Source organism: Cebus imitator, unplaced genomic scaffold (genome assembly GCF_001604975.1).
Source record: "Cebus imitator isolate Cc_AM_T3 unplaced genomic scaffold, Cebus_imitator-1.0 Scaffold182, whole genome shotgun sequence".
Classification (NCBI taxonomy): Eukaryota; Metazoa; Chordata; class Mammalia; order Primates; family Cebidae; genus Cebus; species Cebus imitator.
The window spans coordinates 69833-96546 of NW_016107497.1; positions in this window are offsets into that span (position 1 = coordinate 69833).

The following is a 26714-nucleotide window of genomic DNA, read 5'->3' on the forward strand; positions in this document are numbered from 1 at the left end:
AAAAAAAAAAAAACAGCTAAGAATAAATCAAGCGCAGTCAACCAAAACAGGAGGTCTGGGGCTCAGGAGGACTTATCAGTTCCACGAGAGGAGAACCTTAAACTTGGTGAGGCTTCAATGGGCCCCTTCTGGTACATTAGCTCCAGTTTGGGGCATCTTTTGGGGATCTGAGTCTTTTCTGAGGCCCCGTGTTTGGCGCGAGATTATTGTCAACAAAGAGTCAATCTCGATAAAATATTTGAAGAAATTTATGCTGGGCCAAATATGAGTGACCATAGCCTGTGACACAGCCCTCAGGACGTCCTGTGAGCATGTGTGAGAGGTGGTCAGGGTACAGATTGGTTTTACGACCATCTGTAAAACCTGGCATGACACATCAATCAAAAAGAAATACACTGGTTTGGTTCAGAAAGGCAGGACAACTAAAAGTAGGGGCTTCCAGTGTAAAGCCGGCTGCCTCACAGAGGGATAAACAGACACATCCATCTCTCTCCATGCCTAATAACTGTGTCATCACCCAAGTTCATTATCTAGCCTTGCCGCACCCGCCTCCGCATACCAGACCCAAGCCCACATTCAGCACTAAATTATGCATTCAACCCCCAGCCCGCTGTTGATAAACCCTGCAGGAAAATTTTTTACAAGAAGCCCCATCAGACCCTGCCCCGTAGCAGTCCACTCTGTATGCCCCCGGAAGGCCCACTTACCCAAGGTCCCACCTGCCTACCCATAATGACTAGCTCCGGGCATTTCCTGTGTCTTAATAACCAATAAGATTACCTTCACTTTGTTTCCCCAACAGCCATTCAAGACCCACTTACCCAAAGTCCCACCTGCCTACCAATAGCAACTAGTTTCAAGCACTTCCTCCTTTCTAACAGCCAATAAAATTGCCTTTGCTTTGTTTCCCCAATAGCCAATCAATCGCGTTCCCTTCCCATAAAACCCCATGACCTAAACAGCCGGGAGCGACTTCTTTGGCCCCTTCCTAGACCACAGAACCTCGACCTAGAGCTGAGTAAATTGGCTTCTCATTTTCTCATACTTGCCTCAGTTTCCTCATTTTACATCGGCAATAAACCTTACATCCAGGCTATAGGTTTAAATATTTTCCGGCTGACAATTGGTTTAATTTATCAGAAGACCTGGGATTAATAAAATGGAATGTTCAAGTTAAGATAAAGGATTGTGGGGACCAAGTTTCATTGTGCAGAGCAATCTCTCATCAGACTGCAGAGAAAAAACAGGTTGTAAAATGGTTCCTACTGGAACTGAAAGGGTACCTGGCTCTTAGTTGATTATCTTCTGGATCTGGAAAGGAAGGAAGAAAAACAAAGAGGGGAGGAAATTCTTCATAGAACGTGGATTTTTCCCACAAGAGACTTTGCAAGGCAATTTCAAGGCATGGCAAGGAAATATATTTTGGACTTAAATATCTTCTTCCTTGTCTCCTAACATTATGCCAGAATCAGATTGAAAAGCAAGTCATAATACACTGGGTCAAACAAAACCTACTTGATGAGAATCCATGGTTTGTAGGGCATGATTCCCCAGATTCTTTAGGCAAAAAATTGGGCAAGATAAAAAAAATTAGAGTTTAGTCCTCAAATGGTATTTGTTTTCATCTCCTTGAGGAATCATGACACTGTCTTCCATAATTTTTGAATTAATTACTTCTACTCACACTGTATAAGCGTTCCTTTTTCTCCACAATATCACCAGGATCTGTTATTTTTGTGCTTTTTAATAACAGTCATTTTGACTGGTATGAGATGGTATCTCACTGTGGTTTTAATTTGCATTTTTCTAATAAGTGATGTTAAACTTTTTTCATATGACTATTGGCCACATGTATGTCTTCTTTTGAAAAGTGTTTATTCATTTCTTTTCCTGCTTTTTAATGAGGTTTGCTTTATTCTTGCAAATTTGTTTAGGTTCCTTCTAGATGCTGGATAGCAGACATTTGTCAGATGCATAGTTCACAAAAATTTTCTCCCATTCTGTAGGTTATCTGTACACTCTGTTGATGTTTCCTTTGCTGTGCAGAAGCTCTTTAATTAGATGTCATTTGCCAATTTTTATTTTGTTGTGATTGCTTTTAGTGACATTATCATGAAATCTTTGCCTATACCTATGTCCAGAATGATATTGCCTATGTTGTCTTTCCAGGGTTTTTATACTTTTGGGTTCCATGATTTCAGTACTAACACCTTGCTGTTCTTGCTGCTCTTCCAATTATATTATTACCCTTAACAAATTCTAATAAAGCCTCTAAGATTCTTTAAACAAGAATCCACAGCTGATAAATATTCTAACTTTGCCTTCCATACTCCCAGATTTTAATAAGACTATCAAGTGAATACTCTCCCTTACCCTAGAAAAAATAATCCTTGCTTTGCTTTACCAACAGGTTCTATTTTTAGGGAACTGGCATCTTAGAGTCTCTTATTGCATTTGTTTTTTGAATTAAGTGATCATTTTTAAGGTAGTTGTCAGACTGGTAGTGGACACCAGATTATATGTAATTGTTAGCACAGTACAGCCTTGAGACATCTTTACTAACATTTATCAAAGTCTGAAATAGCCTTCTACTCAATTTCCATATGATCAGTTCCTTAGGTATCTGTCTCTCTCTCTCCCTCCCTCTCCTCTCTCTCTCTCTCTCTCTCTCTCTCTCTCTCTTTCGTGTGTGTGTGTGTGTGTGTGTGTGTGTGTGTGTGTGTATGGAGAGAGAGAGAGAGAGAGAGAGAGGGGAGAGGGAGGGAGGGAGGGGAGGAAGGAGAGAGAGAGAGTGAGAGAGATTTGTCAGAAAAAGCTTTCACCACTCTGTTCATGCTACCTCTTTTCCCCTAATTATTGCTCATAGCCTTTATCAGTATCTAAAATATTTAATTCCTGATTCTTACTATCTTAGCTTTCTATCACTACAACAGATGCATATTGGATAATTTATAAAGAATAGAAGCTTATTTGGCTCATGGCAGTAGAGGTTGGAAAGCCCAAGAGCATGGTGCCAGCAGCTGTCAAGGGTTATCCCCTGATGGTGAACAAGGACACAAGACAGAGAAAATTGGGGCCAAACTTATGCTTTTATTGGGAATCCACTCCTGGGATAACTAACCCACTCCTGTGATAATGACATTAATTAATTAATGAGAGCAGAACCCTCATGACCTAGTATCCTCATAAAGGCCCCACCTCTCTCTTAATATCATCATAATGATAAATTTCAATGTGAATTTTGGAGAGGGCATTCAAACCACAGCACACAGCAACAGAATGCAGGCTCTTATAGAATAGAAACTTTACTACTACAATTTTAGCATGCAGTATAGGGACTCATGTTAAGTAAAAGATTAATAAATATATAAAAATTAATGCAAAATAAATTATGTGGTAGTGGGAAATAATGAAGTGTGTATGTTGTGAAGATTTATTAAGTAGGTGAAAGGGGAAGATAGGAAATAAAGTAACGGATCAAAAGAAAAATTTCTAAGGTTGATAGAAGGTTTTTAAGAATGGGGAATACATCTTCACGGGAAACAGCTGATGAGGAAAACAAGCAGCAATTAACAGAGTAACACAGAGAGTACTGAAGTGCATGGAATTTAGAATACGGATGAAATATTTTGGTTCCAAGAGGAGAAATAACTCTTTCCATTTCACTGAAGGAAATAATAGGAAAGCAAACAAATGATAAAAATGGTTCACCATATACTATCATTTTTTGAAAAATAAATAGGAGTTTTATGTATGTGGAGAAGATTCTATTTTGTCTATAAAGTTGGACGTGAGATTACTTGCTACAGTTAAATGCACCTGGTGGTAAGGTACGAGGATTAAAGAAACAGGTATTTTAAAAAAGTAAATTTTATGAGCAGAAGAGAACTAATTAGGTACATTTTGGAAGAAACTAGGAAGCATGGAGAAACCATTTGATTTTTGAAACCATACATTTTCAGTGTTCTAATAGTTCTTCTGTATTGCTCAACAGGAAAGGTATAGGAATATAGCAGAGCAGTAGAGTAAAAAATTATTGTAATTATGCATATTTTTAAGAAATAATTACTCTGCATATCAACCTAATAATAAGCCTGTCATATTAGAATAATGCTAACTAAATTATTTAAATCTTGTATGCTACCTATAGGAATTCTAAGACTTCTAGCCATAGGACATTTTAGCCATCAGGATCCTATAAAATTTTTGTTGGGTCTAAATTTCAATGCCATTTTAACTTTTGAAATTAGAATATTAGTAAAATAACATTATTTATTAAAAGAAAACTGAAAAGGCCTGAAACTTCAAGGTATTTGAGAAATTCTGCTTCATCCTCAAAACAGATCAAGAAGAAACTTTTTCAGTTAAGATCATTAACAAACTCAGATAATTTCCTAAAGTCATATTTAAATCTTTCTTAGTCTATTCATGTCCTTCCTAAGACTAAAATTTATAAAGAAACAAATATGTCCATTCATCAGGATTTCAGTGTAAAGTTAAATTCAAACATGCTAACACATCCTCTTATTTCTTAAAGAAAATTTTCTTGAAAAAGGAAATTTAAGAAATACATGAGTCGTTGTGAAAGTTAAAATGTGTGGCAGGTCTACGTACATAAACGAGCTTATTATCAGATTGCTTTGGTTTCTAAGACCTTCTTAGCTAGCTTAATTCATCAAACTTGAAAAGGAATTTTTAAATTAGGTATTTAGCTATCATTAATTGTGATTCATTCTACTTACGTGCTCTTTTATAAGACTTGCAGTTTAACTTTTTACTCCATTAGTGTATAAATCCTTAGAGGAAGAACAAGGTCCTCTTTGTATTTATATAATCAGTACCTAGTATATGACTAGCTCATTCAGGCATTCAGTAAATGTTTCAACTTAGGAGTTGGATTAAGAAAGAAAATTACAAGGACTGAATTGTAGTAGAAAAACTTTCTTATGAAGATTTACATTATATACTAGGCATAGCACCCATCGGTTTTTACCCACTGGAATAAAATAGGGTTGAAATATTTATAAGAGCGATCACAAAATAAATTTTAAAGTATATTAGTTATCAACAAACCATTCAGAGTTGTTTACTGAGACAGTGCTATTGTTATTGTAGCAAAATTGAGTAATTATTATTCCCAAGGAGAAAAATGTGACATCTCATTGTCACAAGCAGTTGTAACACAAAAAAACTGTGTGATAATAAACATGACAACTTAAATAGGTACATGAATTTTGACACATGAAAATTTTAATTTTAAAACTGACAGATCAGAAAAGACATTTTTAAAATCTTTTATTCACATATATATACACACACGCAGTTTAACACAAATTAGAAATTGTTATGGGTCAATTATTTTTTGTTGTAAAAATGATTGGTTATTTTTAGCTGCATAGAAATAAAAAATTATTTTTAGATTGTAAGCTTGGTAACCTCAGCCCTCAATGGAGGTACCTTATATTTGCAAATGTGACAATAGCAGGCTGTTTTACTGAAAATGGAAAATATTTTGCCATTGCAGAAATATCAAAAAATATGTATTGGGCATGATCATTTGAAGTGCCACATAGAATTATGATTGTTGTTTTCCTAATATTTCAGCCTTATTCTTCTAAAATAGATCTTACACAGAGCTACGCAGATGTAAAAAAACTTATGTTTTGAGGTTCAAATGGATTTGAGTTTATATTATTAAGCAGACTAATTTTTCTTTCAAAATAACTCCCAATAGGTCTTAAGGAAATTGCCTATTTTCAAGTAAAATCTTTATAAGTTTTAGTTATTTTGTATTCTCTTTCATAAGCTTTATTTCCTCCTATTCTATTATCAGGTATGGAACCCCAGATACGAAATAAGTTCAAGCATCTGAGGAGATTCAATGAGATGAGACATGTATTGATATTAAAACTAGTTTGACTTAATGTGCAGCAATATTTCCCAATTTTGCAGCAAACCACTGGAAAGCAAAGTAATTTCTTTTTTCGATAATCTGTATTAAGTCAAGTCTCATCACTTTTCAAGATTGTTTTTGCTAAATTCGAAAGGCTTATATAGAAGTGAAAAGTTTGGTTAAGACTAAATGAATGAGATATATAGGGAGAAAATGGAATTCTACATAAAAAATTAGAATAATGTAAGTATTACAAAACTGAAAATGGAAGCCTTTCATATATTTGTATGTTTCTAAAAGGCAGTATAGAGACATGTTATTCACAGGCTGACTATGTGCCTTATTAATGGTAGAATATATACCATGATAGAAATATGTTATATACTTTTTCTATTTTTCAAATGATTTCATACTACACAGTTGTAGTAGCTTTTGATTACCTTGAAAAATATAACACTTTCTAATCGCTAATATTTCTGATTTTAAAAATGAATTAGATTGTTAAAATCTAGCTCTGGCTGAACAACATAAGCCTAAATCAAAGTTATGGAGTCTCCCAGTTTTTAAAATACAGACTTTATGTTTTAGAGCAGTTTAGGTTGATAGCAAAATTGAGTGCAAAGTTCAGGAAGCTCCCAAATACCTCTTTATCTCCATATGCACAGCCTTCTCCACCATGACCATCCTCTCCCAGAGTGGTACATTTATTACAATTGATGAAGCTACATTGACACATTGTCACCTCAAGTCCATAGTTTACATTTGGGTTCACTTTTGGTGTAGTGCATCCCACCGGTTTTGAAACATGTGTAATGACATGTATCCAACATTACAGTACATAATTATTTCACTGCCTCAAAAATCCCCTGCACTCCACCTATTCCCCCCAACTCCTGGAAACCATTCATCATTTTACCATTTACAAAGTTTTGCCCTTTCCAGAATGGTATATATTTGGAATCATACAACACATAGCCTTTTCATATTTGCTCACTTAGTAATATATATTTAAGTTTCCTCATATTTCTGACGTGATAGCTCATTTCTAAAATTGCTGAATAATATTCCATTGCATGAATATAACACTATCCATTCTCCTATTGAAGGAGATCATGACTGTGTCTAAGTTTTGGCAATTGTTGATAAAGCTGCTATAAACATCCATGGGCAGGTTTCTTTGTGAATGTAAGTTTTCAACTTTTTGGCGTAAATACCAAGGATGACAATTGCTGGATTGTACTTGGGTATGTTTACTTGGGTAAAAATCTGCTAAACTGCCTTGCCAAGTGGCTGTAACATTATGCATTCCGACCATCAGTGAGCGGGAGGTCCTGTTGCTCCAGGGTCTTCCACTTTTAAATTGAGAAACCTATCAAAATTTACTGAATATACAAGTATATTAACTATGTATTTTTGAGTTTTATGATTTTTTTCAGCACTCTAATATATACACATTGAAATTTACAATGAAGAGACACTCTTACAACACACTAGATTAATAAATAATAATTAAGAAATTGATGTAAAGCACCAACATAGCTGAATTAGGTGGAGGGAAAATGTTTCACAAAGGAAGCCATGCAACTTTATCTAATTATAGCAGCTACATGCTATAATGTTTTGAGCTCTTTAGTAGATCGAGAACAGTGTTTTCCAGAGATAAATCCCCATCCTTTGATACTTTTCTGTATATCTGCTCTAAAGAAAACTTCACGGCAAATATGAACACAGTAACATCACATTGTACATCTCATATGCCAATTAACATTTGCCTTGACAGTGAAATAGAACCAAATCTCAGTTACTCTATTTCCTCCCCTCAACAGAGACTGTTTGGCTTTGGATTCAGTGCTGTTTCTCTGTCACTTGCTCACACAATTATTTAATAGATGTCGTTCCAGACATTTTCTTAATTGCCTTACTTAGGCAATTAACGATTTACTAATGGTATATCTACTTTAATCCTCACACCACCACTGTAGAATGGTATAAGTATTAAGATTATATAAATGATGAAACTGAAATATGCAGAAAAATAAAAGTATACATATACATTATTTCTTTGAAAAAATGCTTTTAAAAGTAAATTATACAAAGTAAGTTATAGGAAGTGTAAAAGTTATAGAAATAATAGGCAGCATATATTAAAAGAAATTAAAGATGTATGTGAATCCAGAATAAGAATTCTGACATTCAGCAACCTACCTTACGTGATTGTTGGGAGAATAAATTGGAATACTTGAGTGTTAAATGATCAATATATTCATTGAACCAGAGTATTTATTTTGGTTATTACTATTGTTACTATTTCATCTATTTATTCAGCAAACATTGAGTGGCTTCCATATTTCCGATATTGTATGCTTTCTGGACTATGGGTTTGCATATCACTGTCACAGTCTTTTAAGCAACGCTTAAAGTTTGAGAAGCATTGCTCTAGAAGACAGGCAAATAAGCAAGCCTTAAGGGTAGAGTCAAGACTGGAAGTTTATATAGTTGAGACAGTTGATGCGACAAGTATAAGAGGTAAAGGCATATTCACACTATATACATATTTGCATATATAAAGTATAACATATGTATATGTATGTATATATGCATATGTGTATATATATGTATGTGGGTGTGTATATATGTGTGTGTGTATAGAGAGAAGTATAGATATACACTTATCCATGTATTTATACTGTGGTTTAAGATTTAACATTCATGATCATCAGTGTTTGTGTCTAATAATGCTGAGAAAATCATTGTGATATTTATACCAATTCTTTATTATTTGTAACTAAGATTAAGGTAGAAATGCAACTTATCTATATTGAATGAGGACTAATACATGATATGATCTTCATTTTAATCAATGTTCCTGCCCCTGTTGAGTATATCAGACAATATATTGCTGCTTTGGATTGTCCCTACCACATTCAAAAAAATTTAAAGCTCTAAGGCAATTTTAACTTTCTAATTAGAAATTAGCTAATATCACATGGGATTCTACACAAATTATATTAGTATCTAAAAAGGAAATATAGACTTTCTATAAGTAATAAACTCACAAATGAATAATTTGAAATTTCAACCAATGAGATTGTTGCATTCACTTGTACCAAATATGAAGGGTTAAATATTTGAGGGAGAAACCAGTTCATTTAAATCCTATTACCATGGTATTTCCTGTTGTTTGATGCTCTAATTCTTGACAGGTAACAAAAGCTTTTACATAGCTGTACTAAATAAGAGAAGGAACCAGAGAATATTCTCCTTAAAACAGATGTAAAAATTTGGAAATAAGATATATTGAGGTAGATGTAGAAATTGACTTCTGTTTTTAAAATTTTGTGTTGAAAGATGTTTTCATGCAATGAGGAAAGAAAAAACATTCACTTTTTATCTAAAAGTTAACATAGATATTCTAAGTCAAGATAATGTATGTAACAAATATTAAATATTCTATCCTCTGAGAGATCTTGAAGATAAAATGTGAATATAATAATTAAGCATGTACTTGCCTTAAAAAATGAATATAGACAAGAAATAGAAAATACAGAAAGCATGGGTTGAAGTTCTACAGAAAATGGCTTGTGGGGAGTTGAAGACAGGAAGAGAGCCCATCACTTAGAGGATGGAGTCAAACTGAATCTCCATATGGTGTGAGACTGGGCTGCATGTGCAATCAGGACTGATTTATTAATGTAAGCTGATTTACATAAATACTAACATCGTTTGAAATCATCTCCCAGAGATAATACTTATATATTTAAATCAGAACCTCATTAACAAGAACTACAAAGCTATGACAAAACTAATAATCAAAAGATTAATAATTAAAATAAGGAATAGGACAAATGTAGCAATTTGAAAATTTTTGATTAATTGTTTTTAAATTTTAGAAGAGGTTATTCTGGAATTAGCCACAGTGATTTTACAATAAGAGCTTATAAAACAAAATCTGCTTGGTTATACAAACTGAAAACTATCTGAACAACTACCAATCGCACAACAGATACATACATTGCGACATATTCATATTTTCACTCTGTCATACTCTTCGCTGATGAGCTATTATCCAATGCATGAAATAAAAGGGAGCTTCTGGGGTCCTGATAATATTGTTCTTCTTGATTTGAATACGTATTATATGAGTTTTTATTTTGGACAAATTCATCAATATTTCAAATTGTAATATGTGCATATTTGTGGATTTATATAATACTTCTAATCTTTTAAACATGTAGTTGATAATTAGAAAAACAACATACTGAAAATAAAAAATGTAGTCACTGTAATTGTAAAGGCAATAGGTGGGTTAGTTGGCAGACATGAAACATGTAAAAAGGGAATTAACAGATTAGTAGTCGATCTGTTAATTATGTATAATTATAATTTAATTACTATAAAGCTCTTACTATGTGTCAGGCAGTGTTCTGCCCACATAACACATTAATTATTTAGTCATCACAACAAAACCCCACTGTCCCCTTTTCACAGATGAGATTAAAGGACATAAGAGTTAAATGGTACTCCCCAAAATACTTGGTAATTTTCAATTAAGAGATGATCCCAGATTCTGACCAAGGTATTCTGGTTCCAGAGTCCAAGTCTTAACTGCATATCTGTATTTATTGCTTTACATTTCCAAGACTATAACTGAGAAATTCACCAACAACATAGTGATTATATGTCATTTCATTTAACAAATATGCATTGAGTACCTGCAGTGAGTCAACCACTGTTCTAGGCATTTGGGATGCATTAGTTGTTGCGGTGGGGGAGAAAGGAAACAGACAAATACCTCTGTTTATATGGATCCTATATTGTTTGCTAGAAGGTAAAAAAGATATAAAGAGTGATTGAATCATTCTGTTAGGTGAGAAATCAAAATTCAGCTGTTGTACCTATAGTCCAATAACATTTTCAGAAAAAGGATATAGGGCCTGGTGCAGAAGCAAAATTCTAAACCATATGGTTGAAAAATTTCCTATAACTAAAGAAAATTCTAAATCCTTAATTTGACCATAACATTCAATGAAAGTTTTATATCTTATCATTTACACTTTTTTCCCTAAAGTTCTTGCAAATTTTAAAAAATGTACTTTTAATTGACACAATTAATTATGTATATTTGTAGGACACCCTATGATGTTCTGATATATGTATATATTGCAGAAAAATTTAATAAAGCTAATTAACATATCTATCACCTTACCAAATTTATCTTTTTCATGGTGAGAATGTTGAAAACCTATTATTTTTGCAATTTTCAAACATATAACATTTCATAGATTTACCTCTACATAACTTTCAGTTTGGGGGCCAATTGTGAATGGAACTGTTTTCCAAATTGTATCTAATTATTTATGATAAATGACGATTATTTCATATGATGTTTCTCATGTCAAATCAAAACCAACTGTTAGATCTAATCTACTAAAACATAATCTATAGATCTTATGCTTACTATATAGACTATCAAAACTCTTAAAGAACCATTGTGTTTGTTTCTCAGATGTTTTGCCTATTGCATTCATGTATAATAGATACTTAAACTTTTTGCCTAACAAGAATCTTTGAACACTTCAATTTTGTTTGGACGATATTTCACATTTTATTCTTACTATCAAATACACAGATTAATCATTCATTTTCCTAGCATAACTCTCAGCTGGAGCTAAAAAAAACACAACTTATGCTTTTAAAATCTGATAAGACTTTTCTTAGGTATTTAAATACATGGCAGCATAATTTATGTATAGTAACATGCATCAATTTTAAGTGTAGAGGTAATGATTTTGGACAAAAGTTTAAAGCATGTGTCCACCATCCCAATCAAAATAATTTCCAACACCAAAAAAGTTTTGTAATAAATTCACCCAACTTCCACTTCAGGAACAAAATTACCTGATCAATATTCAATACATGTTAATTTTTTGTCAGTGCTCAAACTTCATAAAAATGGAAAATGCACTATGTAATAATTTATGTCTTGGTTTCTTTTACTAACATAATACAATCACATGACATTTAATGATGGGGATATGTTCAGAAAATTGCATGGTTAAGTGATTTTTTTCATCATACAAACTTTATAGACTGTACTTGCACAAACTTAGACGGTATAGCTTACTATACACCTAGGTTGTATGAAGAGCTGATTGCTCCTAGGGTACATACCTATATAGCATGTTACTATAAAATGGGTAGAGTAAAATTACACTATAAAAAGTAAAAAATGATATATCTGTATCAGGCAGCATAATTACCTATCTTTTGAGACCACCATTGTATATGTGTCCATCACTGACAAAATTTTACATGGTGCATGACTATATTTCAGACATTTATCTATGTTGTTGCTTGTATTAATGTATTCTTTTCCATTGCTGAACAATGTTTACTATATGGATATATCACAATTTGTTTATCCATGCATTATTTTGCTGGACATTTACATTGTTTAAAATACTTGGCTATTACTAACTAGTAGAGGCAGAGCTCTGTGAACATTTTTGTGCAAGTCATTTTTTTTAAACATTTCTAAAAATTGACCTTGGATGTAGAATTTATGTAGGAGCAGAATTGCTTGGTCACATGTGAAGTGTAGACTTAACTTTATAAGAAACTGCCAAGGTGTTTTCTACAGTAATTATATTACTTGACACATTAGCCATATATGACTTTCAGTAACTTTACATCTTCGTCAACACTTAATATTATCTTTTAACTTTTAGACATTCTAGCTACCATGTAGTAAAATGTATGGTTTCAATTTGTATTTTCCTGATGAGTAAAGATGGTGAGCCTTTTTCTAGTACTTATTATTTCCGTATCTTCATATGTATAGTGCTATTCAAATTTTTGCCATTATTGTTTTTGTTTTTAATATTAAGTCTGAAAATTATGATCTATATTCTGAGCACAAGTCTTTTGTGATATATATGAAATGCAAATATGCCCTCATAGTCTGTGGCTTGCCTTTTCATTTTCTCAACACTGTATTCTGATGAATTACAACTTTAACAGTTGCTGAAGTTCATTTTACCAAAGTTTTCTTTTAAATATAGTGTTTTGTTTTTCCTGTCTGTGGAAATCTGTGCATAATTGAGAAATTTTCCTCTGTTTTTCCTGGAAAAGAAGCTTAATAAGTTTACCTTTGAAATTCAGGCCTATGACTGTTATCCATTTTAAGTTAATTTTCATGCATTGTGTGAGGTAGAGTTCTAGGTTTTTGTTTCTTTCCAAATGGATTTTTTTGGAGAAAAATTTAATAAAACAAAGACTTTATTAAATACTCACATATTTCAGTTTAACTGAATGAAAAGACTTCTCATTTACACCTAACTCCTACCCTGTAATTACTTTAACCCTATTGTTAAAAAGCCCTGACCATATATGTGTAGCTTTATTTCTGAACTCAGTTCAATTACACTGAAATGAAATATCTTTACAGTGAGTCTTGATATCCTAAATATGTCTTCACCTTCACTTTTGTTTACAGAATTATTTTGGCAATGATAAACATTTTGCATTACTGAATAATTTTTAAATGTGTGGAGTCTCTATCACCCAGGCTGGAGTGTGGTGGCATGATCCTGGCTCACTGAAACTTCTGTGCCTCCCAGGTTCAAGTGATTCTCCTGCCTCAGCCTCCCAAGTAGTTGAGATTACAAGCATGCCCCATCATGCCCAGCTAATTTTTGTATTTTTAGTAGAGACAGGGTTTCACCATTTTGTTCAGGCTAGCCTTGAACTCTTGACCTCATGATCCGCCTACCTCAGCATCCCAAAGTGTTGGGATTACAGGTGTGAGCCACTGAGCCTGGCCAATTTATACAAAAATTTTCTTGGATTTTGACTGGACTAGTGCTACATCAATTTTCAGGTAATTCACATCTCAACAATATTTTCTTTCAATCAAAGAATGTGCTATCTCTAAATTTACGTAGACATTCTATTATTTCTCTAAGAAGAGTTTTACAGTTTTCAATGAATCAGTCTTGTATATATATTACATTCCTTTTGCATATCTTATGTTTCCTGATATTATATAACTAGTTTTAAGTTACATTATCTAAAAATTTTTGGTAGGCATGTTTGTGTGGTGACCTTGTTTCTTATGGCCTTACTAAATTCACATACACATTTTTGTAAGTTTATTATTTTTGTGTATAAATTTTATAGTTAATATTTTTCTAAATAAAAACAATTGTACTTCTCCTAGATGCTTTTTGATAATAAAGGGTTGGATAATGACATAGGGACGCCTTATTATCTTACTTGAATCTCTACCTGTTGAATAGGAGTGGGAAGAGCCAACATCCTTGCTTTGTTTTATATTAGCAAGGAAAGTGCCCAACATTTCAAATCTAAACATGATGTTGTAGGTTTTTGCTTAAAAGTGCTCTTGGTAAGCAAGAAGAATTTCCTTTATATTCCTGTAATTCTGATTTATTTTTTGTGAATGATGTTAGTTTTGATAAATATTTTCTGGCTCTATTGAGAGCCTTATGGGATTTTTCTTTTATTCTGTTGTGATCAATTTTACTGATAAATTTTTGAATGTTAATAAAGCTTTACATTGGTGGTATAAACCCTAGTTGATTGTGATATACAACAATAACATGTTGTTATATTTAATTTGATATTATTTTGTTAAAGATTTTTGCAACTTAAGAGCTATTATTCTGAAGTGTTATTTTTTAGTAAATCCCTTCTCTCGATTTGGCCTCAGGGAGGCTGGCTTTCTAAAATAAGTTGAGAAATGTTTGTTCTTTATGAGAAAAATGGTAAGATTATATAGTTGGTATTAAACCATTCTTAGTACAATTTTAAATGATGTTTTACATAAATTTATGATAGTGGCAGGAGGCAGACAAATTTCTAGGCAGACAGTGGTGAATCCCTGGTGAAACTCAACCTTCAAGCCAAAGGCAGCCTGAAGCCTGACAACCAGGCTTTCAGTTCCAAGTGGAATCCATGACCCAGAGTGAGAACTTCCTTTATGCCTTTCAGCTAGTCAACTGGTGCTTTTCCAGGGCTGCCAAAGGGCTGACCAGCAGGCACTTTGTCCATTCTGAGCTCATAAAAACCCTGAACTCAGTCACATGTCAGGACTACCCACCTGTTGGTAGAAAATATCCATTTTGAATCTCCTTTCTGCTGAGAGCTGTTCTGCCACTCACTAACACTCTTCTCTGCCTTTCTCACCCTCCAGGTGTCTGTGTAACCTCATTCATCCTGAATGCAGGACAAGAACTGGGACTCATTGTAGGGTGAGTGCAAAACAGGCTGTAATACATTCCTGGCCAGCTCACCGAGCTGTGGGTTATGACACGATTTTGGCAGGAAGAGCAGTGACCCTTCTAGGGGCTCAGGTCTCAGGATTTCCTGAGCCAGAGCTATAACACTCTAGCCCTCCTGCCTTCTGCTTGCATCAGGTGTCCACCCCATGTGATGCAAAGTGGTGGTGGGGTCAAGCCAGCCTGGAAGCCATGGGCCTGAGCAAGGTATCAGGACTAATTGAGTTGAAAACATGCCCCTCACCCCCACTTGCCAAGCTGGTAGCAGTGGGAAAGACAGAGCTTAGCATCTCCACCACCAATCCCTTGGGGATCTGTGATTGTTGGCATCTCCAAGTTTTTATGACCCACCATGTTCTCTTCACCCAGATGCTGGCACCTGCAGTGGAAGCCACTTGTAGTATGCCTGGTCCAGCTGCAGCTTTGCACAAAGCCAGTGCCTGGAGCAGCCTGTCCCACTGCAGTGGTTGGCTCACTTGGCTGTGCACAGTGGCCAGACCCCATGCTCACTTGCTTACACACCCCTCACTGCTCTATGGCTGGCTCACCCTTGACAGGCATGAGATCTGGGCTGGTAGCGACAGATGAGCACAGCCTGCTGAACTCAGTGGATGGAACAAGCCCAGTGGGCATGAGTGAAACTCAAGCCACAGAGGTTTTGGCTGGTGAAGCATTCCGAAAGGATCACAGGACATTTATACAATAATGCAAAAATGATAAAACGTTATAATCTATTTTTACTTCACAAATAACTTGCGCTCACTTATATTACTCTGGTTTTATTGGAGAATTTATTGTTATTAGTCTTAAAGATTCAAGTGATTTACAGATATTTAAAAAGAATTTAACCTTTGTATTATCCACACATTTACCATTTCCAGCATTCTTTAATCCTTTGTGTTGACCTAACTTATAATGTTATCATTTTCCTATTTGCTGAACCCTATGAAATTTCTTTTATGCATATGGTCTGCCTATAAATTCTTTCACAATTTTCTGTGTTCTTATTTCACCATCATTACACTTCTTAAAATTTTTGATATGCCAATAAAAGCAGTGCTCATAAGGAAATTTACTGAATTAAGTTCATAAATTAGAAAAACAGAAAGACCTAAAAATAGCCAAATCTTCCACCTTGAAACATCAGAAAAAGAAGAGAAATTTAAGCTGAATATCAGCAGGATGACAAAAATTTAAAAACTAGAGCACGAACCAATCATTTAAAAATAGGAAATCAACAATAAAAAACACCAAGAAAACCAAAAACTGGATCTTCATAAAGATCAATGACATCGATAAAATATAGCCTACTAAACAAAAAAGGGAAAACATCATTACAAGGTTCAGAAAAGAAAGAGGAGTTATCCCCATTCTCATAGATATTAAAATTGTAAATAAAAGAATATTGTGAGCAACTTCATGACCACAAATTTGAAAAATTTAAGTGGACACTTTCCTTGAAATACTTTACAATAAAAACCCCTTACAGCAGTAGATAATCATAATAGGACTTTATTTATTAAAGCAATAGGACCAAAAGCTAATCATTTTGCAAAAAATAAAAACAGACCAGATGGATTCACTGTTAATTTCCACCAAATTTTTAAGCAATAAACTATACCAGTATAGCAATGTCTATTTCAGAAAATGGAAGGATGGGTAAAGCTTCTTGACTCATCCTGTGAGATCTTCATTACCTCAATACTAAAAACAAATAACCAGCAAGCATCATGATGACAGCATCAAATTCACACATCACAGTATTAACCTTAAATGTAAATGAGCTAAATTTCCCAGCTAAAAGACACAGACTGGCAAAGTGTATAGAGTCAAGGCCCATCATTGTGCTGTATTCAGGAGACCCATCTCACTTGCAAAAATATATATGGGCTCAAAATAAAGGGATGGAGGAATCTTTACCAAAGAAATGAAAAAAAAAAAAAAAAAAAAAAAAAAAAAAAAAAAAAAAAAAAAAAAAAAAAAAAAAAAAAAAAAAAAAGCAAGGTTTGCAATCCTAACCTCTGATAAAACAGACTTTAAACCAAAGGAGATTAAAAAAGACAAAGAAGGGCATTACATAATGGTAAAGGGACCAATGCAACAAGAAAAGCTAACAATCCTAAATATATAACGTACCCAATACAGGAGCAGCCAGATTCATAAAGCAAGTTCTTAGAGGCCTGCAAAGAGACTTGGACTCCCATGCAATAACAGTGGGAGGCTTTACCACCCTACTGTCAATATTACACAGATCAACAAGACAGAAAATTAACAAGGATATTTAGGACTTGAATTTAGCTCTGGACCAAGCAGACCTAATAGACATCTACAGAACTCTCCACCTCAAATCAACAGAATATACATTATTCTCAGTGCCACATAGCATGTATTATAAAATCAGCTGCATAATTGGAAGTAAAACACTCCTCTGCAAATGCAAAATAACAGAAATCGTAATAGTTTGTCAGAATACAATGCAATCAAAGTAGAACTCAGAATTAAGAAACTCACTCAAAACCACACAACTACATGGAAATTGAACAACCTGCTCCTGAATGACTACTGGGTAAATAACAAAATTAAGGCAGAAATAAAGAAGTTCTTTGAAACCAATGAGAACAAAGAGACAATGTAATACAATCTTTGGGACACAGCTAAAGCACTGTTAAGAGGGAAATTTATAGCACTAAATGTTCACATCAGAAAGCTGGAAAAGATCTGAAATTGATTCCTTAACATCACAATTAAAAAAAAAATTAGAGAAGAGCAAACAAATTCAAAAACTAGAAGACGACAAGAAATAATTAAGATCAGAGCAGAACTGAAGGAGATACAGACACACACACACACACACACACACACACACACACACACACACACACAAACACACAAACCCTTCAAAAATTCAGTGAATCCAGGAGCTGGTTTTTTGAAAAGATTAAGAAATAGATCACTAGCCAGACTAATAAAGAAAAGAGAGAAGAAACAAATAGACACAATAAAAATGATAAAATGTATACCACCACTGATCCCACAGAAATACAGGCTTCCATCAGATAATACTATAAACACTTCTGTGCAAATAAACTGGAAAATCTGGAAGATATGGATAAATTCCTGCACACAAACACCCTCCCAAGACTAAATTAGGAAGATGTCAAATCTCTGAATAGACCAGTAACAAGTCCTGAAATTGAGGTAGTAATTAATAGACCACCAACTAAAAAACACCCAGGACCAGATGGATTCACAGCCGAATTCCACCAGAGGTAGAAAGAAGAGCTGGCACCATTCCTTCAGAAACTATTCCAAACAACAGAAAAAGAGGAACTTCTCTTTAACTCATTTTATGAGTCCAGCATCATCCTGATTCCAAAACCTGGCAGAGACACAACCAAAAAACAAAATCTCAGGCCAATGTCCCTGATGAACATCAACGCAAAAATCCTCAATAAAATACTGGCAAATTGAATCCAGCAGCACATTAAAAAGCTTATCCACCACAATCAAATCAGCTTCATCTTTGGGATGCAAACCTAGTTCAACAAATATAAATCGATAAACGTAATCCATCACATAAACAGAACCACTGACAAAAACCACAATTATCTCAATAGATGCAAAAAAATACTTCAAATAAAATTCAACATCCTTTTACACTAAAAACTCTCAAAAAACTAGATATCAATGGAACATATCTGAAAATAATAAGACCTATTTTGATGAACCCATAGTCAATATCATATTGAATGGGGCAAGGCTGGAGGCATTCCCTTTGAAAGTCTGCACAAGACAAGGGCGTCCTGTCTCACCACTCCCTTTCAACACAGTATTGGAAGTTCGGGACATGGCAATTAAGCAAAAGAAAGAAATACATGGTATTCAAATGAAAGAGAGGAAGTCAAATTGTCTCTGTTTGCAGATAACATGATCCTGTATCTAGAAAACTCCATTATCTCAGCCTCAAAACTCCATAAGCTGATAAGCAACTTCAGCAGTCTCAGGATACAAAATCAATGTACAAAAATCACAAGCATTCCTAACAACAAACAAACAGAGAGTCAAATCATGAGTGAACTCCCATTCACAATTGCTACAAAGAGCATAAAATACCTAGAATTACAACTTACAAGAAACGTGAAGGACTTCTTCAAGGAGAACTACGAACAAGTGTTCAAGGAAATGAGAAAGGACAGAAACAAGTGGAAAAAAATTTCCATGCTCATGGAAAGGAGGAATCCATATCGTGAAAATGGCGATAGCACCCAAAGTAATTTATAGATTCAACGCTATTCCCACCAAGCTACCATTGACTTTCTTCACAAAATTAGATAAAACTGATTTAAATTTCATATGGATCCAAAAAGAGCCCATATAGCCAAGACAATCCTAAGCAGAAAGAACAAAGCCAGAGGCAGCATGAAACCTGACTTATATTACAAGGCTGCAATAACCAAAACAGCATTGTACTGGTACCAAAGCAGATATATAGACCAATGGAACACAACAGAGACCTCAGAAATAACACCACACATCTCCATCCATCTGATCTTCGACAAACCTGACAAAAACAAACAATGGGGAAAGGATTCCCTATTTAATAAATGGTGCTAGGAAAACTGGCTAGGCATGTGCAGAAAACAGAAAACTAGATGCCTTCCTTAACCTTATACAAAAATTAACTTAAGATGGATTAAAGACTGAAATGTAAAACCCAAAACCACGAAAACCCTAAAAGAAAACCTAGGCATTACCATTCAGTACATCGGCATGAACAAAGACTTCACGACTACAACACTGAAAGCAATGGCAACAAAAGCCAAGATTGACAAATGGCATCTAATCAAACCAAAGAGCTTCTGAACAGCAAAAGAAACTATCATCAGAATGAACAGGCAACCTGCAGAATGGGAGAACATTTTTGCTATCTACTCATCTGACAAATGTCTAATATCCAGAATGTGCAAGGAACTTAAACAAATTTACAAGAACAAAACAAACTCATCAGAAAGTGGGTAAATAATATGAACAAACACTTCTCAAAAGAAGACATTTATGAGTTCAACAAACAAATGAAAAAAAAAATGCATCATCACTGGTCATTAGAGAAATGCAAATCAAAACCACAGTGAGGTAGTATCTCATGCCAGTTAGAATGGCAATCATTAAAAAGTCAAGAAATGACAGATGCCGGTGAGGCTATGGAGAAGCAGAAACGCTTGTACACTTGTTGGTGGGAATGTAACTTAGTTCAACCGTTGTGGAAGACAGCATGGCGAGTCCTCAAGGATCTCCAATCAGAAATATCATTTGACCCAGCAATCTCATCATCATTGGGTATATACCCAAAAGATTATAAATCATTCTACTATAAAGACACATGCACACATATGTTTATTGCAGCACTATTTATGATACCAAAGACTTGGAACCAGCCCAATGGCCATCAATGATAGACTGGATAAAGAAAATGTGGCACATATATACCATGGAATATGAGGCAGCCATAAAAAAGGATGACTTCATGTCTTTTGCAGGGACATAGATGAAGCTGGAAACCATCATTCTCAGCAAACTAACACAGGATCAGAAAACTAAACACCACATGTTCTCTCTCAGAAGTGGGAGATGAACAATGAGAGTCCATAAACACAGCGAGGGGAATATCACGTTGGGTCCTGTTGTGGGGTACAGGGGCAAAGGGAGGGAGAGCATTCAGACAACTGTCAAATGATGTGGGGCTTAAAACCTAGATGATGGGTTGATAGGTGCAGCAAAAAAGTACCATGGCACATGTAACCTACGTAACAAACCTGCACGTTCTACGCAAGTATCACAGAACTTAAAGTAAAATAAAAATAAATAAAAACAAATCAGGACATTACAAAGACAAACTACAGCCCACTCTCTCTCACAAATATATATGCAAAACAATCAACAAAATATTAGCAAATCAAATATAACAATGTGTTAAAAGAATTATACACCATGTATTTCAGGTATTCACATTCATGAAAAACAGTTTCAGCCATTAGAGATAGAGAAGAACATTCCCAGCTTTTCAAAGAACATCTACAAAAATCGTATAGGTAGCATCATCTTCAATGGTAGGAAATCTCCTGGTGACAATTTACCCTAGGATCAGAAACAAGGATATCCTCTCTCAACACTCCTATTCAACAATGAACTAAAATTCCTATGTAGTGAAATAGGACACTGAAAGGAAATAAAATATACAGGTTTGGGAGAAAAAGTATACTGACATGATTGTCTATGTAGAAAATCCCAAAGAATTAACCAAAAACTTCTGAAATTTCTAAGTGAGTATGTCACGGTCACAGATATAAGATTCATATATAAAAGTGAATTGCTTTCCTAATCAAAAATGAACTGAAATTTGAAATTAAAAACTGTAATACGATTTTGCAATAGTACCAAAAATTTTAAATAACTACAAATCTAACAAAATGTGTGCAGTACATATATGTAAAAAACTCCAAAAAGTTAAAACATTAAAAATTTAAAAAAACAAAAACACAGAAATAAGTCAATGAAGAGATGTACCATGCTTGTTGCCTGGACAATTCAACATGTTAAGGTGTTAATTTTTCATAGATCACCTATAGATTCAATTTGTAACTACAACCAAAAGTTCAGAGAGCCATTTTATAAATAAAAAATTGATGCTATAGTTTTATAGGAAAGTAAAAGATCTGGACTAGCTAACATGATTCTAAAGAGGAAGGACAAAGTTAGAGGTCTCTTATTACCCGTCTGAAAGCTTCATACAAAGGTACAGTAATCAGGACACAATATTATTGCCAAAAGAACAGAAACAGACATAAATAAAACAGAATAGTCAATCTAAAAATATACCTGTGCAAATATAGTTAATTGGTATTTTACCAATGATCAAAGGCAAATTGAATAGAGAAATGGTAATCTTTTCAATAAATGGTGCTGGAATGCTGAATATATACATAAAACAATGATTCTAGACTCATATCTACAACCTTCACAAAAATTCATTAAAAGTAGATGACAGACCGCCGGGTGCAGTGGCTCATGCCTGTAATCCCAGCACTTTGGGAAGCCGAGGCGGGTGGATCATGAGGTCAAGAGATCGAGACCATCCTGGTCAACATGGTGCAACCCCGTCTCTACTAAAAATACAAAAAATTAGCCGGGCATGGTGGCATGTGCCTGTAATCCCAGCTACTCAGGAGGCTGAGGCAGGAGAATTGCCTGAACCCAGGAGGCGGAGGTTGCGGTGAGCCAAGATCGTGCCATTGCACTCCAGCCTGGGTAACGAGAGCAAAACCCCATCACCAAAAAATAAAAAAATAAAAAAATTTTAAAAATGACAGACCTAAATGTAAAATGCAAAATTATAAAACTCTTAGCAAATAAAATAGGATAATATCTACGTGAATTTGGATTTGGCAGTACTTTTTAAATACAGGGAAAAGTCATAATACATGAAAACAAGTGATAATTTTGACTTCCTTAAAATTAAGCACTTTTGCTCTGAGAAAGACAATGTCAAGAAAATGAGAGGGTGAGTCACAGACTGTGCAAAAATATTTGCAAAATATATGTCTTATGAAGGAATCCTACCCAAAATAAACACATAACTCCTAAAACTCAATAATATGAAAATAACCTGATTACAAAATAGAAAATAGATCTGGCACCTCATCAAAGAATATATACAATTGGCCTATAAGCATATGAAGTGATGTTTATTTGATCTTAGTACATATCACACTTATTAAAAAGGATAAAATCCAAATATGCCAGCAATATCAATTTTTCGCTAGGAGATAGAGCAACAGGAATTCTCTTTCATTGCTGGTGGTGATGTCAAATGTTATATTCACTTTGGAAAATAGATAGGATAAATATAGTCTTGTCATATGATCCAATATTTGTATTCCTCGGTACCTACCTAATTGATTTAAAACAGGAAGAAATGTTCATAGCAAGCTAAGCTTATTCTTAACTGCCTAAACTTGGAAATCACCAAGATGTAAATGAATTAGCAAATTGCTATACATTCATACAATGCAGTATTATTTGTGATAAATAGAAATGAGCTATCAAGTCATGAAATGGATGAAACAAATGCATATTTCTAGGAGAAATAAAACAGTCTGAAAGGCTACATACTATATGATTCAAATTATATGACATTCTGGAAAAAGCAAACTTATAAAGACACTAAAAAGATTGATTGCTACCAAGTATCCTGATGAAGAAGGTAAAGCACAGGGGATTTTTTAGGGTAGTGAAAATCTTCAATATGATAGTTGTATGATGGATACCTGACTTTACATACAAAACAAAACTCATGTAACTTCACAGAACAAACAGTGAACCTTAATGTGTAGGTAGAAAAAAAGACAAACATTTTGCTGGTTGAGGGTCCCCATAATAGAATGTTAGTTTTAACAAAAGATTCGAACCATACTCTAGTTATGAATAACTAATGTACAAAATAAGCTTATTAAGGGTGGGGGGATACATATTAACCCAAATAACTTTGAAGATGCTGCTATACGTGTATACCAGAATTCATCAATTAAGTAAATAGAAGATGGTTGGAGTCAGGCTACTTCATACTGGAGTGGGAGTTCACATATAAGCAAGAGAAGAACGCCAGAATAACCCACGTACTAACGGATGATATTCAGGTACATGAATATGAACTTACACTTAGGTTAATATAGACACAGATGGTTACATATAGAAATATATATGTATGTGTGTATATATACTTGTTTGGATATACACACACATTTCTTTTCCATTGACTGAGAATGTCTAGAAGCAGTGAAATCTCTGCTATGTAGTGATGGTCACACAGAACCTAGACCTTCGTTTCTAATACCATTCTTCAGTGGAAAGAACCAGGATTCCTTGGATTAAAATAACTGATTCTAGGACTAGGGCAGAAAATATACAAGAAGAGTCTGAAGTATCTCACAGTGCCAGCAAGTAATGAAGTCAGGCTACTTCATATTGCAGTGGGAGTTTACATATAAGCACGAGAAGAATGCCCTTTAACAAAAATAGCATGCCCTTTGCTGGAGGTGTATTAAAAAACACACAGGAGACAAATGAAAGAGATCCCACTCAAAACAAGAACAATTTGAATAAAGTAGTACTGGATTATAACCCAAAATATAAGATTAAATACCTATGAGTCCACATTAAGATAAATGAATGAGTACATAAAAGGGTAGGAGAGGAAAATCTACCATGCAGAAAAATTCCAAATGATTTATGTAGATATTTCATGCTCAAGAAGGGAGCAGAACTCTCACTCTTTAGTGTGGACTGCTCATTGTCACTTCATTACAAAGAATAGAGTTTGGAAAGAAGAAAAATCACATTACAGTGGAGAAAGCTGACAAGTACTACCTCTGCCAGGTAAGAAATATTAACATCAACAGCAACAGGTCATGTGATAATGTATACTCCTGATTTGATGTGATGAAAAGAGCACTTTACTTACCATCTTTCTCACTCAAAAAAAAATCAGACAAATCCTAATATAGGAACATTCTACAAATTACCTGGCCAGTAAAATTGGGAAATGTCAATGTCATCAAAATAAGGGAAATCTAATAAACTGTCACAGACAAGATGAGCCAAAGGTGATATGACACAAAAATGTAATATGGTACCCTAAATGGAATCTCAAAACAGAAAAAAAAGTGAAAACCAGTGAAGTCTGAATAAAGTATAAACTTGAGTTAGTAATAATGAATCAATATTAGATCACTGGTTCATTACTATTCACAAATGTACTTGTTATATTAACATATGTAAATTTAATAGGAAAGAAACTGAGCACACGGTATATACAAACTCTCTGCACTAACTTCACAAGTTTTCTCTACACATCACAAACCATTATAAAAAATAGATGTTACTTTAGAAATGTTATTTTGTTAAATGTTATAAATGCATTAAAATGTAAATGTTATATGTAAATGCATATAACATTTGTTATCTCCAGGTGGTGATGTTATAAACTTTTTGCAATTTTTGTGCATGCTCATTTTTGGCATTGAGGCTACATTTTTTTAATTTAAAAAAGTTACTTTACAGACTGAAAAGTGTTACTATACACACTAAAAGGTAGACATTCAAGCAAAGAGAAAAGAACTAAAATTATGTGTGTAGATAAATAAAATATGTATTTTGTGTACATTAATTATATATGCATGCACATAATATTAGCCTTAATTTAGTAAATACAAGGGCATATTAATAATATTTTATTTATAATCTTCAGTCTGGAGATAATTACTTAACCCTTAATAGAGCAAAAGAAAAGTTAAAAAGCATTACTTAATACATTATATTAACATTAAAGAAATTAAATATGAATTTGAATATAGAAATATAAATTAATATATTACATTAATACTTAAATGTAAATATATACATTAATATAATAAACTAGTACTTGAAACTATAAGAATATTCAAACAAATACGCTTTTTATCCAATTCATTACAATTTTTCTGAGAACAATGACTGCAAGTTTGATTATATATTTTATGATTATTAGAAATATCATTTTTATTATAGTTGCCTCCACATTTTAGCTGATTAAACCAGGAATTTTATTAACAATGAGAAACTGGAAACAATTGGTAATATTTTAATTTTATTAAAATATTTATTTTTACAATTGTATCACTGAAATTAAACTGACTAAAAATAAAAATAAACATTACTCATTTGGCTTTATATGTTTCTAAAATAGTACTCCAGTGCTTCATATAAAATTACTTATTTCTAGGACACTATCTCTAGGAGATTTACTGATCATTTAATCAAAAGACATTTGTAGTTTTTCAGAAGAAATTTCTACTGTCAATTAGCAACATTAGAAGCAGAGATAAACATTGAAATAGAAGGCTCCATCAGTTGCCCCCAGCAAGAACACCATTTAACAGCTATCTAGACAAAACAAGCACCTTCATAAAAACCAAAGAACAGGTGCTTACTCACAGTACCTAGTTTTAACTTTGCATTTCTGAAAAAGACACTCAAGAGGTTCTAAAAATAAAACCAGTCATTAATTGCTGACATGTCCCCTCTCTCATCCCCCAGCAGCAGCAGTAGCCTGGTGTGCCAAGTATTTCTGCACCCTAGGGAGAGGGAGAGCCAGGAATTGTGAGCATTGAACTCAGTGCTATCCTTGTTACAGCAGAGAGCAAAACTGAACCAAACTCACCTGATGACTGCACGTGGAAGGAGTATTTTTTTTTTTTATTGCATTTTAGGTTTTGGGTTACATGTGAAGAACATGCAAGATTGTTGCATAAGTACACACATGGCAGCATGATTTGCTGCCTTCCTCCCCATCACCTATATCTGGCATTTCTCCCCATGCTATCTCTCCCCAACTCCCCACCTCATGCTGTCCCTCCCCTATTTCCCCCCCCCAGACCCCAGTGTGTGATGTTCCCCTCCCTGTGTCCATGTGTTCTCATTGTTCAACATCC